The sequence below is a fragment of the Thunnus maccoyii genome, chromosome 14 (genome assembly GCF_910596095.1).
Source record: "Thunnus maccoyii chromosome 14, fThuMac1.1, whole genome shotgun sequence".
NCBI classification, from domain to species: domain Eukaryota; kingdom Metazoa; phylum Chordata; class Actinopteri; order Scombriformes; family Scombridae; genus Thunnus; species Thunnus maccoyii.
Window position 1 is genome coordinate 1,970,615 of NC_056546.1, and position 12,758 is coordinate 1,983,372.

Genomic DNA, 12,758 nt, shown 5'->3' on the forward strand with positions numbered 1-12,758 from the left:
TTTTACTGGAAGTCAAGTGTTTGTGTGTGTGTGTGTGTGTGTGTGTGTGTGTGTGTGTGTGTGTGTGTGTGTGTGTGTGTGTGTGTGTGTGTGTGTGTGTGTGTGTGTGTGTACCAGGTATTCCTCATGTTGTGTGGACATAAATCTGTTTTTACAGTCACATGTGGGGACTCGCCTCCCTTTTGGGGACAGTTTCTGGACTTTTTCTCTAATCTTTGATTTTTGGTGAAATATTGGATCACTTAGACATTTATTGAAATGAAACCATGTGAGAAGTTTAGAGGGAAAAATCACTATTTGGTGGAGCTTTTAACAACTCATAAACATGTGACCCCGACTACACACTGCTTTTTGTAAGACGTCAAAAGACAAAAAGGTTGGAAACCACTGGTTTCATCTTTAACAATGTGTTGTATTTTAAAAGCTTGTTATATTATCCATTGTGTCAAATCTTCATCTGAAAAGTAACTAAAGCTGTCAAATAAGTACTTGAGTAAATGTACTTAGTTACTTTACACCACTGTCTTTGACACACCTTAATATGTGTGAAAATGTTAAACATCGTTAAATGTCAAATGTCTGTCCATCACTTTCTGTGCACGAGCAGACTGACAGTGAATGAAGACGCTGAGTCGTCGGTTTGTACAATGCTGTAAACAGTTTTATTATTGTGACATCAGAGCAGCAGAACAAACCAACATTCATCAGAAACACACCAAGTGACTTCTACACACCTGTCTGTGTAGAAGTCACTTGGTGTGTTAAGATTTTGTGTCACTCAGTTCTAGCTATGTACAGGTGCTACATCAACCATGCAGAGCATTTGATTGGCTGCTATCCATCAGGTGATCTGACAACCTTGAGAAGAGCAGTGCAGAAAAACAAACCAGAGGCCTGAACTACGAAGCAAGTTTAACATACCCAGGATATCTTTTAGTTAGCTGGCTTCACCTAACATTGGCCGTCCAGATAACCAGTACTCAGGGCCAGCTCTAGCCATTTTGGTGCCCTACGCAAGATTAAGATTTGGTGTAGAGTAGCAGTGGATGTTGTGTCTGTTGTTCCTTCACCTGCAGGCAATTCTAGACATACATGCAAATATAGTTATTAATCCTTTAGTAAGAACACACAGTGATTCATACATTACAACACATCGGGCAATAAACTCATCTGAAGCATAAATTATAGATAACAGTTGACCAGAGCTGTTCAATTACATGAGTGAAAAAAAGTCAAGAATCCAGGTTTAAATTATTTTAGTTGGGAATAAGTTATTCTATCTTTAATGTGTCCTGTAAACAACTTGAATAAATATAGATGGTTGCAGTCTAATATTGATTATTATTTAAGTTAGCTATGTTCTCTTTCTTAATATGGAAATTATAGTTATGATTCAATATATTTTATTGCACTTGTGTTACCATGATAATGCAAGTATGTAAGAAACCATTTAATAATAGATAACATTTGTATATGACATGAAACGTTTTTAAATGGACCCATAGTTCAGTGTAGTTATAGCTCATTTGATTTTTTTTTTTTTTAAAGGTCCAGTATGTGGTGATACTGCCTTAAAATTAATGAAAAAAGGGGGAAAAAATGAATGAAAATGAAAGAAATGAAATGTGTGTGTGCAAGCTGCAGTTCCCATGGCTTTCTGTCATGGTGAAGGGTTAGAAAATGGTTAAAGGTTTGGCCAAAGTACTGACATAATAAAAATAGACTCTTGAGCATCCATTTGTGGACAAATGGATTAAACTTTCCAGATGTACAGGATGAGTTATGTATGTTCATAACTGATTGTGAATATTTGATAGAATTATAGCAAGATGTGTCTGGATTTGTCCATATTGACATTAGTTACATAACTGCAGCTGTAACATACAATGAACAGAACTCACCTGCTGTAGGCTGTTTTTCACTGCAGGTAGCTGGAGTGTTTGATATGATGTTAGATGTTGCTCCACCTGCAGCTGTATGCAAACATACAGAACTGTTACACCACTGCACTAAGTCCTTTGTGTCATTCTACTGCATATAAAGTAGCACTGTACAAATAAACTTCATTCAATTTGACTAAGACCTACATTTAATTAGTAACAAAGTGTAATTGTAAGACTCAACAACAACAACAACAATGATAATAATAATAATAATAACAATAATAATAATAATAATAATAATAATAATAATAATAATAATAATAATAATAATAATAATAATAATAATAATAACAATAATGACAAAATAGCAGTGTATTATCAGTTACACAGAAGCCACATATAACTGGCTGAACTGACTTGCTTCAGAGATCGGTGGAGATGGGAGATCAGATGTAACTTCTCCAGCAGCTGGAGGCTTCTGCAGATATTTCCTGAGAGCATCTGGACAGTTATAGAGTAAATATTAGCCTATTACAAGCAAAAACATGTAGCTGCAGAATAGGACAAATAACTGCTGCAGCCTGTTGCGTCAGCTGTGTGTAAGTCCAAACGGTTATAACATAAATTACTACTAAGTTGTGATTTATATATTAATAAATGTAAATCATAATATATCACATAACTTACTGATGGTAAAACAGCAGTTTTTCTGCCACATATCATCATTTTCTCATTAATTGCTGCCATTTTGCAACACCATAATCCAGCATAGACCTTATTTATTGATATGATATTTCAATATCGATTTAGTTTACTACAATGTGCTGCAATGCCAAGAGGCTCATGTCAGCTTACACATAGCTGGTGCAACTCAATGCAGAAATCAATGTTTTTATGGTGTTAGTCATTATCACTGATATTGGCCAGCTAAATTTCAGCACAATGCCTTACGTTGTTGGAAGGAGCAGTTATTCAGATAGCTAGCTACTGGCTGCCATTCAGTCTCATATCCTTCAATCTGTAATGTTATCTGAGTCCAGCAGCTATTGTAGCATCATTATTTATAAGATGACATACCTCTATATTGGGCTTTCTTTTCTCTTTTCTCTGTTTTCTTCCTTGTGCACCTGAAGGTTTAGACCTTTTCATTATGAAATAAAATGTGAATATCAGCCTCAACATCTCACAGACTTTGTGATGCATCATCCTTGTTTTTCAGTGCGCACAGTACTGGTGCAGAGCAGATGGAAAATTGTGAGGAACAGGGGTGCAAAGCGTATGTCTATCTTCCTTTCTTTATTGGTTCATTTTTTACTGCAAGGTAGAAAATGAGGAGGGACGCTCACCAGCAAATTTTTATTTACTTTTTTTAAATTTTCTTATTTTATTTTTCCTTGAGACCAGCACCCACCAGACAAGATGGCACCCTAGGCGACTGCCTATATGGCCTATGCCTTTAGCCGCCCTGCATGTATATGTTTTATTATTAGTATGTTGTGTTGAATGTTGTCCTGTCTGTCCTGTCACACTGTGAGCTCACTGAGGCAAATAAGGCAATAAAGTTAACTCAACACACTAGAGCTGCAACAATTAGTCGATTAATCGAGTCAATCAAAAGAAAATTAATCGCCATAATCATTGATTAATCGTTTTGAGTCATTTTATAAGAAATAATACTAAAGTTCTCTGGTTCCAGCATCTTAAATGTGAATATTTTCTGGTTTCTCTAGTCATCTATGACAGTAATCTAAATATCTTTGTGTTGTGGACAAAACAAGACATTTGAGGACATCATCTTGGACTTTGGAAAACACTGATCCAATTTTCATTTTATAGACCAAACAACTCATTGATTAATCCAGAAAATAATCAACAGGCTCATCTATTAAAAAAATAATGGTATACTGTATATATATATATATATATATATATATATATATATATATATATATATATATATGGCCTAAAAGAGGCAAGGACACCGTGGTCACAGTGAGGACTGGCAGGTCTGGTTTCAGTTTTTCAGGTTCAGTGTAAGGTAAGGTCAGAGTAAAGAGGACTGTGGTCTAATGTTAGTTTTTGGGGACTCGTGTACATTTGGATCCTCTGAGCTGTGATGAATATAAGAACGTGAGTGTTTGTGCTCAGTGTTGAAGGAAGTTCAGATCAACGTCTCCCCCTGCTGGACAAACACAAGAACACCTGAGAGACTGAAGACTTCCTGAAAAAAAGGGTGGCAGGTGTATATGTGTTGCACATAAAAACTCCTAGTACTCACAGCAGTACTGTAGTTAGTGCTGCACAGTGGAAAGTATAGTATTGTGTATATTTCTGGGCTGCATCGTCTTCTCTCACATTCAATCTTTATACTCCAGGAGCACTGCTGGACGCTGCTGTGTAGTAGTTTTGTGTATTTTGTGAAGGATGTGTGCCATGTGTGGACTATGTCTTTGATTGCTTTTTTCTTCTTAGTGTGTGTGTTTCTGTTATTGTGTTTGTTAAGTTCTGGACACACTGCAAACTAATTTCCCTCTTAATCTTAATTTTTCTCTATTTTTTGACATTTCATAGACAACATGATTAATATCGACATCTCTAATTAGACTTACTCTCTCCTCTCCCCACATGTTTTAAAATGTCTTTTTTTATGTATTTATTTCTCCTTGTGTGTGTTCAGTCCGTATGGATTGCTGTTTTCTTGTATCGTCACTTGGTGGCGCTGTTTCCCTGTTTGTATATTGCACTTGATTTGAGCAATAAAGTGAAGGAATAAGGAAAACACAGACAATCTAAATTAAGTAAATTTCCTGGAAAGAACCAAGTACTTTGCATTAATTTATAGGTCAAATAAAGACAGTGTTCAATTTGTGCACTTTTAATTAATGAATTCCAGTTGGTAAGCTAACATAAGCTAAAGTCTTATAGTCAGTTCACAGCAGGTCAGACAAACATGCAAACATGTTTCATCTACAGAAAAACATACAATTCAACATATATGAGAATAAAGTTTCCAATAATAAATGACTGATGAATAAATATTAACTCAGGTGGAAATGGAAATCTATAAATAGACCAAATTACACAGACAGTTCCTTCCTGGAAACTTTGAAGAAATTAATAAGAAATTATAAGAGTAATGGACCTTTAAAATAAAGCGTGACCAAAAACCCAGATGGTGTGTCCTGGTGGTCCAATGGTTAGGCAGATATCAAAAACAAAGAACACAGATTCAATAAAATATGGCTCATTTATATACAAAGACAGAAAAAATAATTGCAATAAAAATAGATGTCATACATGAAGCTGAAGCTTGACACATGATAAAAATGCTGCAAGTTCATTTATTTCCACAGATGTCTCTGCAGTTGGAATTTAGTCTTTGTTTACCACCACCATCATCCCACCACCCTCCCTTCAGATGTCTATAAAACTTCTCAAAACCAACGTTACAGAATGCTTTACATAAAACTAAGACACACATACAGGAAGAAAATAAACTAGTAAAACAGACATAAGATTCACATTTAAGATGTACAGCATATAAAACAAAAATAATCAGTAGATCAGTGGATAAAAATGAGTTTGAAGAAATGATTTAAAGGAAGATGTTGACTTATCAGACTGAGCTCCTCAAACAGGTTGATCCAGAGCCCTGACAGCAAAGACCAGGACCCATATTTATCTGTGATGATAATCAGCACTAATTCATTTCCCACCACTCAGTGTCAAGTTATAAAAAAAACAAGCTACTTTCATGCAAATGGCAGCTTTATTTATTTAATGATTCATAGTTTTAAACTGCTGATGGCAGAGATATATTTCAAATAGCTGTAAGGACACATACATCAACAGGAAGTTAAGCTTGAGATGAGTGGGGCAGTGGAGAGGATAAATTTCATGTTTTTAATGAAGTTGTGCCCACAGTCCGTTTGCATTGTTATCACTGTATGCCTTAAAGGTATACCTATACCTTTAATATTTACACACAGAGAAACTCTGACATGTCATCTGGAGCCATGAAGAGCCTTTAAAAGTAATCAGTCAAATCTTTACAATCAATCCTAAAACAAACCAGTGAAGTGATGATAGAAATGGAGTAATATGATCTCTTTTCCTGGTTTTAATTCAACGTCTGACAGCGGCAGTGTTCTGTAATAGTTTTATAGATATTATTTTAATATGTTTTAATGGTGAAAACAGGACTGGACGAGCTGCTGATATGATCATCAAAAGGTTTTTCACCACAGACTTGATGTTGTTATCAACAGAACCAAGATATGTTCATGCAGGTTTTCTGGACCAATGATAATTGTGTTTCTCTCTCTCACTGTTTCTGCTATTATCTCTCTCCCTCTGTGTGAGTGTGATACAACAGTTTTACAGATTTTACTTTTCCCAAACGTTAAATGTCAGACTCAGTTTCCTCTGCTGCAGTGGTCAGTCTGCAGTGATAAATCAGCTGCAGCAGTCTGTATACATTTCCATTATATCTTCTCATATTTTGCACCTTTCAACAGGAACATGTTAAGACACATTCTGTATTCTTTATTGCATGAGACCAAATACTCAATTTTTTCTATTTTACCTTTAGTAAATAAGGACAGACACAATTTGACTTGTTACTAAATCCTTAGTAAATATCATCCTGGGTTACCTGCTACTACTTTTGATTCTTTGACTGGAAAATCAAATAGCAATAGCAGCCCTGTCTCTGTCTCTGGTTAACATGTACATGAAGATCTGTTCTAGATTACAGCTGAATGGAAGGTAGTTCATTATTTCTTTCCACTGTGTTTCCTTCATATCTACACTACAACCTTAATGAAACCATCTCACTGAATATCTTCCGGTCAGTTTGCAGTAGAAACAGTCTCTTACTTTGTGCCTGAGGGTCCAGGTTCATTACTGAACTCTGGAGGATGACCTTTGTACCACTCGGCGATGGAGGATCACTTTTATACCGGTCACTCTTCATAGACACAAAGCTGGGCTCTGCCCTGTCCTCATCTTCCTCCAAATCATTCATCTTCTGGAGTCTGAGAAGTAAACCAGTAACACTGGAGAAACACACACATACACAGTATAATACACCCAGTCCTTCCTCTCAACTTAGTATCTTCTTATTAGTTTACATTACTTTAACTACAACCATGTGTGTTTTCCAGCCATCACAAAGATAAACTTTGACTCTGGTTTAAATCCAACCAAAAGACTTCAGATAAACATCTGTGTTGTTCTTAATTGTGACTTCTCTCTATTTTGATCACACCAGTGTGCCACGTTACATCACTGTGAGGACACAGAAACCAGGAAAAGAAGAAAGGAAACAATGTTTGAAGAAGTCAACACTGTGATCTCATTTTTTTGACAGTTTAATCAACTAAACAACTGATCAGAAAAATAATGAGCAGATTGATCGATAATGACAGTAATCATTATTTGCAGCCCTAATATTAACACTCACATTGCCTCAGACTTGCTGTTTTCCTCCTTCTGCTTTGTCGACTTTAAAATGGAGTCTGTACAGACTTTCACCTTTACTCCCTACTTGTTTGCTCCTCCCTTCCTCTTTACTGGAAGTCAAGTGTGTGTGAGTGTGTGTGTGTGTGTGTGTGTGTGTGTGTCACCATTTAAAGTTGATCTAAGCTTCCTAGAATCACTTACAGCTCAAAGTATGTGCAGTGAATTAAATTTAAGAGCTTTGTGAAAAGTTTTCTGACTGTACGCTCGCTGTTTCACAAACACAGACACAAAGACTTCCTCATTGTACTAAAAAGTTATTATCCAGTAAATATGAGTTCTGTGTCAACAGATGAAGTCAAACAGATATATCCACACCAGTCCACAGGATATTAAACTAGACCATCTGACAGTGAAATAATGATCATAATACTGTAACACTCAGGCTGTGTCACCAATGTTCCTCTAACATGTTACATCACTGTGAGGACGCAGAAACCAGGAAGAGAAAAAAGGAAACAACATTTGGAGACATCAGTGCTGTGATTGTTTTTATATTTTTCTGAAACAGTTTAATCAACTAAACAATTATACAGAAAAATAATCAGCAGATTGATCAATAATGACATTAATAATTATTTGCAGCCCTAATATTAACACTCACTCTGCCTCAGACTTGCTATTTTCCTCCTTCTGCTCTGTCGACTTTAAAATGGAGTCTGTACAGACTTTCACCGTTACACCCTACTTGTTTGCTCCTCCCTTCTTCTTTACTGGAAGTCAAGTGTGTGTGTGTGTGTGTGTGTGTGTGTGTGTGTGTGTGTGTGTGTGTGTGTTTGTGTGTGTGTGTGTGTGTGTGTGTGTGTGTGTGTGTGTGTGTGTGTGTGTGTATGTGTGTGTGTGTGTGTTTGTTTGTGTGTGTGTGTGTGTGTGTGTGTGTGTGTGTGTGTGTGTGTGTATGTCACTATTTAAATTTGATCCAAGCTTCCTAGAATCACTTATAGCTTAAGTGATTCTAGGAAGCTAATATGAAGCTTCAGCGTCCAAATGAGTCAAATCAAGTAGATATCTTTCAACATTACAGTCTTTTTAGTGCCAAAGTCCCTCTTTTTGTTACTATACTTCCACTCCTTTTACTTTAACCACAAGCATTTCTCCCATTTTAGCTTCACTACATTGGCTTCCTGTAAAATCTAGAATAGAATTTAAAATCCTTCTCCTAACTTACAAAGCCCTTAATGGTCAGGCACCATCATATCTTGAAGAGCTCATAGTACTGTATTATCCCACTAGAACACTGCGCTCCCAGTATGCAGCTTACTGGTGGTTCCTATAGTCTTTAAAAGTAGAATGGGAGGCAGAGCCTTCAGCTATCACGCTCCTCTCTTGTGGAACCATCTACCAGATTCAGTCCGGGGTGCAGACACCCTCTCTATGTTTAAGAGTAGGCTTAAAACTTTCCTTTTTGATAAAGCTTATAGTTAGGGCCGACCTGGCTCGCCTTGGATCAGCCCTTAGTTATGCTGCTATAGGCCTAGACTACTGCACTGAGCTCCTCTCTCCTCCTCCTCCTCTCCATCTGTATGCATTCATGTAACATCAATGCATGTCACTAACTTTGCTTCTTCCCCGGAGTTTTTTTTGTGCTTTCTCATCTCACAGGAAACCCTGGGTTCTGGGCCAAGCCTTCGTGGTCCTTCACAGTCCTGTTGGCATCCTTCTCTGGCTGCTATGTCATTGTCATTATTAGGGGAGTTTTTCCTTACCGCTGTCGCCAAGTGCTGCTCATGGGGGAATTGTTGGGTCTCTGGAAATTAAAGAGTACGATCTTGACCCGTTCTATGTGAAAAGTGCCTTGAGATGACTTTTGTTGTGATATGGCGCTATATAAATAAAAATTGATTGATTGATTGATTGATAATATTCATGTACTTTTACTGTAGTAGGATGTAAATTGCAGGACTGGTAGTGGAGGAAGTATTCAGTATCTTTACTGAAGTATAAGTTGTTTTACAACGTAAAACTATTTTGCTGCAAGTCAAAGTCCTGCATTGAAAATCTAACTTTAGTGGTCAAAGTACAAAAGTTTTACCAGCAAAATGTTTGTTATCATCAAACTTTAATTTGTATAGCACCTTTCATACAGGTTAGTGCAATTCAAAGTGCTTTACAGATGACTGACTATAAGACGGGGGTTAGTTAGTTTAATCTGTAACAATGCATCATATCTTGGAGGCTCATTATATATGCTTTCATTGCACAAACGTCATCTGTAGAGTAACTCAAGTATATTTGCTATTATGTAGTATACAAATTAAGTATAAATACAGTATAAAGTAGTATTGAAGTGGAAGAAAAGTTTGTCAGAACTGCTGCAGCCTAACTACAATACATCAGTAAGCACTTGGTTACTTTCCACCACAAACATGTATTTCTGGATTCATAACAACTTCTCCAATCAATCAACTTTGATTTTCTAGACTTCTATATTAGCTGCTGTGTCTTCTTTGTGTGAGGCATGTGAGTCATCTGCTTTAGAGAGCACCTGCATTAAAGCTGAATTATTCAACTAGTCAGCGAGTAAAACAGTGAATAGTGTCTTCTGTATGGATGTATAGGCATTGGTACACACAAGACAACATGATGGCATATAAAACATCACAGGAAACATTTGATTCATTTTCTAATGTCGAATATCCTGTCAGTTTCTTCAATATCAGCTATCGATTAAAGGCAAAAATGCCCAGAAGCATCTTAAAAAAAAAAAACAATAACCGCCTATGATGATAATCCAGACTGATCCAGATTAATATTTGTTTGAACACTGAACTCTGTCTGATGGTTGAAATGAACAAACAAAAAACACACTAATTATTATTCGAAGCAGAGTATTTTCTTTTTATTCATTATTTTGCAAATAAGTATTTCATTAATATTAGAAATATTTTACATTTCATGCCTGTTCTGACAATTAACATATAAACTATATCACAAACAAAAATAAATGTTTCAAAAAATAAACTTAAAACAAAATTTCCATTAGATTCATCATGAAAACAGTCATTTCTATGATCCTTTTATACTTTTCTTTTACTGGCTCACTTTGATTAATTGTGTCACAAATAAAGAAAGAAAAAATAGCACAATAATGATGGAAAAATGGAAAGCTGATATGAAATGTGGTGAAGAAGTATAAAGTAGCAGAAAATATACATACAGATATACAACACTGTTTTAAAAAGCAATAAAAAAAAGAGAAACCTTGTTTTTCATATTTAACTGCTAAACACAACACATTGCCTCTCCCTGACTGGAGTACTGACATGCTTTAATCTTCATTAGGAAATGAAAATGCTCAATCTACATCATCATTGGTATTTTCCACTGAATACACCCCTCTGTCAGGTGCACTCATCTTTTTGATCTCTAAACTTCCAATGGTTGTGTCCAGGGTTGTTCGGCCTTTAAACACACCCTAATCCTGCAGATCAACTATTCCTTCCCCCTCATTCTGCCTGCAGATTGTTGTTGTGTTTCCACTGGATGCTAGTGATCTCTCCAGAGAGAGGAGGCCTCAACAGCAGTGTACCACCTTCCCCGAAAAACTTATCTTAAGCTAAAACAGAGTTCAGCACCGCTGACAGGAAACACACCGTCAGCTTCTTCATGTCTACAGATCAACACAGAACAGGAAGAATATCTGATTTTATATCTGCACAACGTCTTCTTCACAGTTCCTTCCGTATTCTGGTATGCATTTGGTTTCCTTTTAGCATTATAATAATTAATAAATTCATTATCAGAAAATCTTTCTGACACTTTTAACATTCAAAGAACACCATACGCCTCGAGATATAAATGTGTGACTGAGTAAACAACGTTTTCATGCAACTAAAGCAGCTGTCACACATGCAGACACCACTGTGCTATAACACATTATAGATCACATAAATCAAATATTAAACACTTTGTCAGTTACACCCAAAACCTCTTCCTTCCTGAGGCTTGCATCATGAAGCCATGTTAGAGTGTTATCAGCTATCTGTGGTTTAACTCATGTTTACTGGTATCATGATGTTCTTCAAAAGCGAGAACATTTTTAAAGACTTATTTTTGAGTTTATGAAATACCCAAGGGGAACCTTTAACCTCACTAATTTAACTTACTGTGAATATTCTACTAGTATGTATTCATCTCTGTAAAAAAGTAAAAACCATTGATGTAACAACTAATTATAGTTTGAGAAAAGCATTATCTTAAAATATCCATCTTTTAGTTAGTCAGTTAAATGCTGCATTTAATGTTTTGCAACATTCGAGCTGTGACTTGCAACATGAGAATTTCTTTTCAGGTAAATTTTGACAGACAGTACACTAAAAAGTAAATTGAGGATGTTTATGAATATATTGCTATAAATAATTTTTATTTATCAGTTAAATTGATATGAAGTTGAGTAAACAGCAAAAAGTAAATCAATATTTGCTGAGAGCAGCTCTGTTTCAGCTTTAGTTCTTCATGACTCTGGCTGGATGTTTGGGCTCGTTGTCATGCTGCAGATAATCAGATACAAAAAATCTAAAAAGATTTTTTAGACTTCTATATTACCTGCTGTGTTCAGCCACTATCTGTCTTCTTTGTGTGAGGCATGTGAGTCGTCTGCTTTAGAGAGCGCCTGCATTAAAGCTGAATTATTCAACTAGTCAGTGAAGTAAAACAGTGAACAGTGTCTTCTGTATGGATGTATAGGCATTGGTACACACAAGACAACATGATGGCGTATATAAAACATCACAGGAAACATTTGATTTATTTTCTAATGTCAAAAATAAAGAAAGAAAAAATAACATAATAATGATGGAAATATGGAAAACTGATATGAAATGTGATGAAGAAGAAGTATAAAGTAGCAGAAAATATACATACAGATATACAATGCTGTTCTAAAAAGCAAGAAAAAAGAGAGAAAGTTTTCATGTTTAACTGCTAAACACAACACATTGCCTCTCTGTGACTGGAGTACTGACATGCTTTAATCTTCAACAGGAAACCAAAGTGATCAGGCACTTCAAGCTGCATTATTATAATCATCATCATCATCATCACTTTTTTTGATTAGACAAGTTCAGATCTGTTTCCTGACAAATTCTCATTTCCGCCACACCAAGTACACAAGAGAGACAAGGCAGCCAAAGCAAATTGATATACCACACTCTTGAATAACGAGAGGGAAATAGCTCCATAAAGACAGCCTCTAAAACTTTCATCCAGAGTCTGCAGGCTCTTCTCTGAAGAAAGGTTTGCCTTTAGTTTTCAAAACCCTGCACCTACCACAGTGGCCAAGATGCCAACAACAAGCAGAAACAGATCCACAGGCAACCCAACTCCAGAACTGGCTGAAACCTTTTCTCTGAAGAA

At 36.1% G+C, this 12,758-nt stretch overlaps 1 protein-coding gene across 1 annotated transcript in view; it reads right to left on the reverse strand.

The window, feature by feature from the left end:
- The window catches only part of LOC121911227 (G-protein coupled receptor 4-like), a 723,099-nt gene that overhangs the window by 59,488 nt on the left and 650,853 nt on the right, over window positions 1-12,758 (reverse strand). The window lies entirely within an intron of this gene.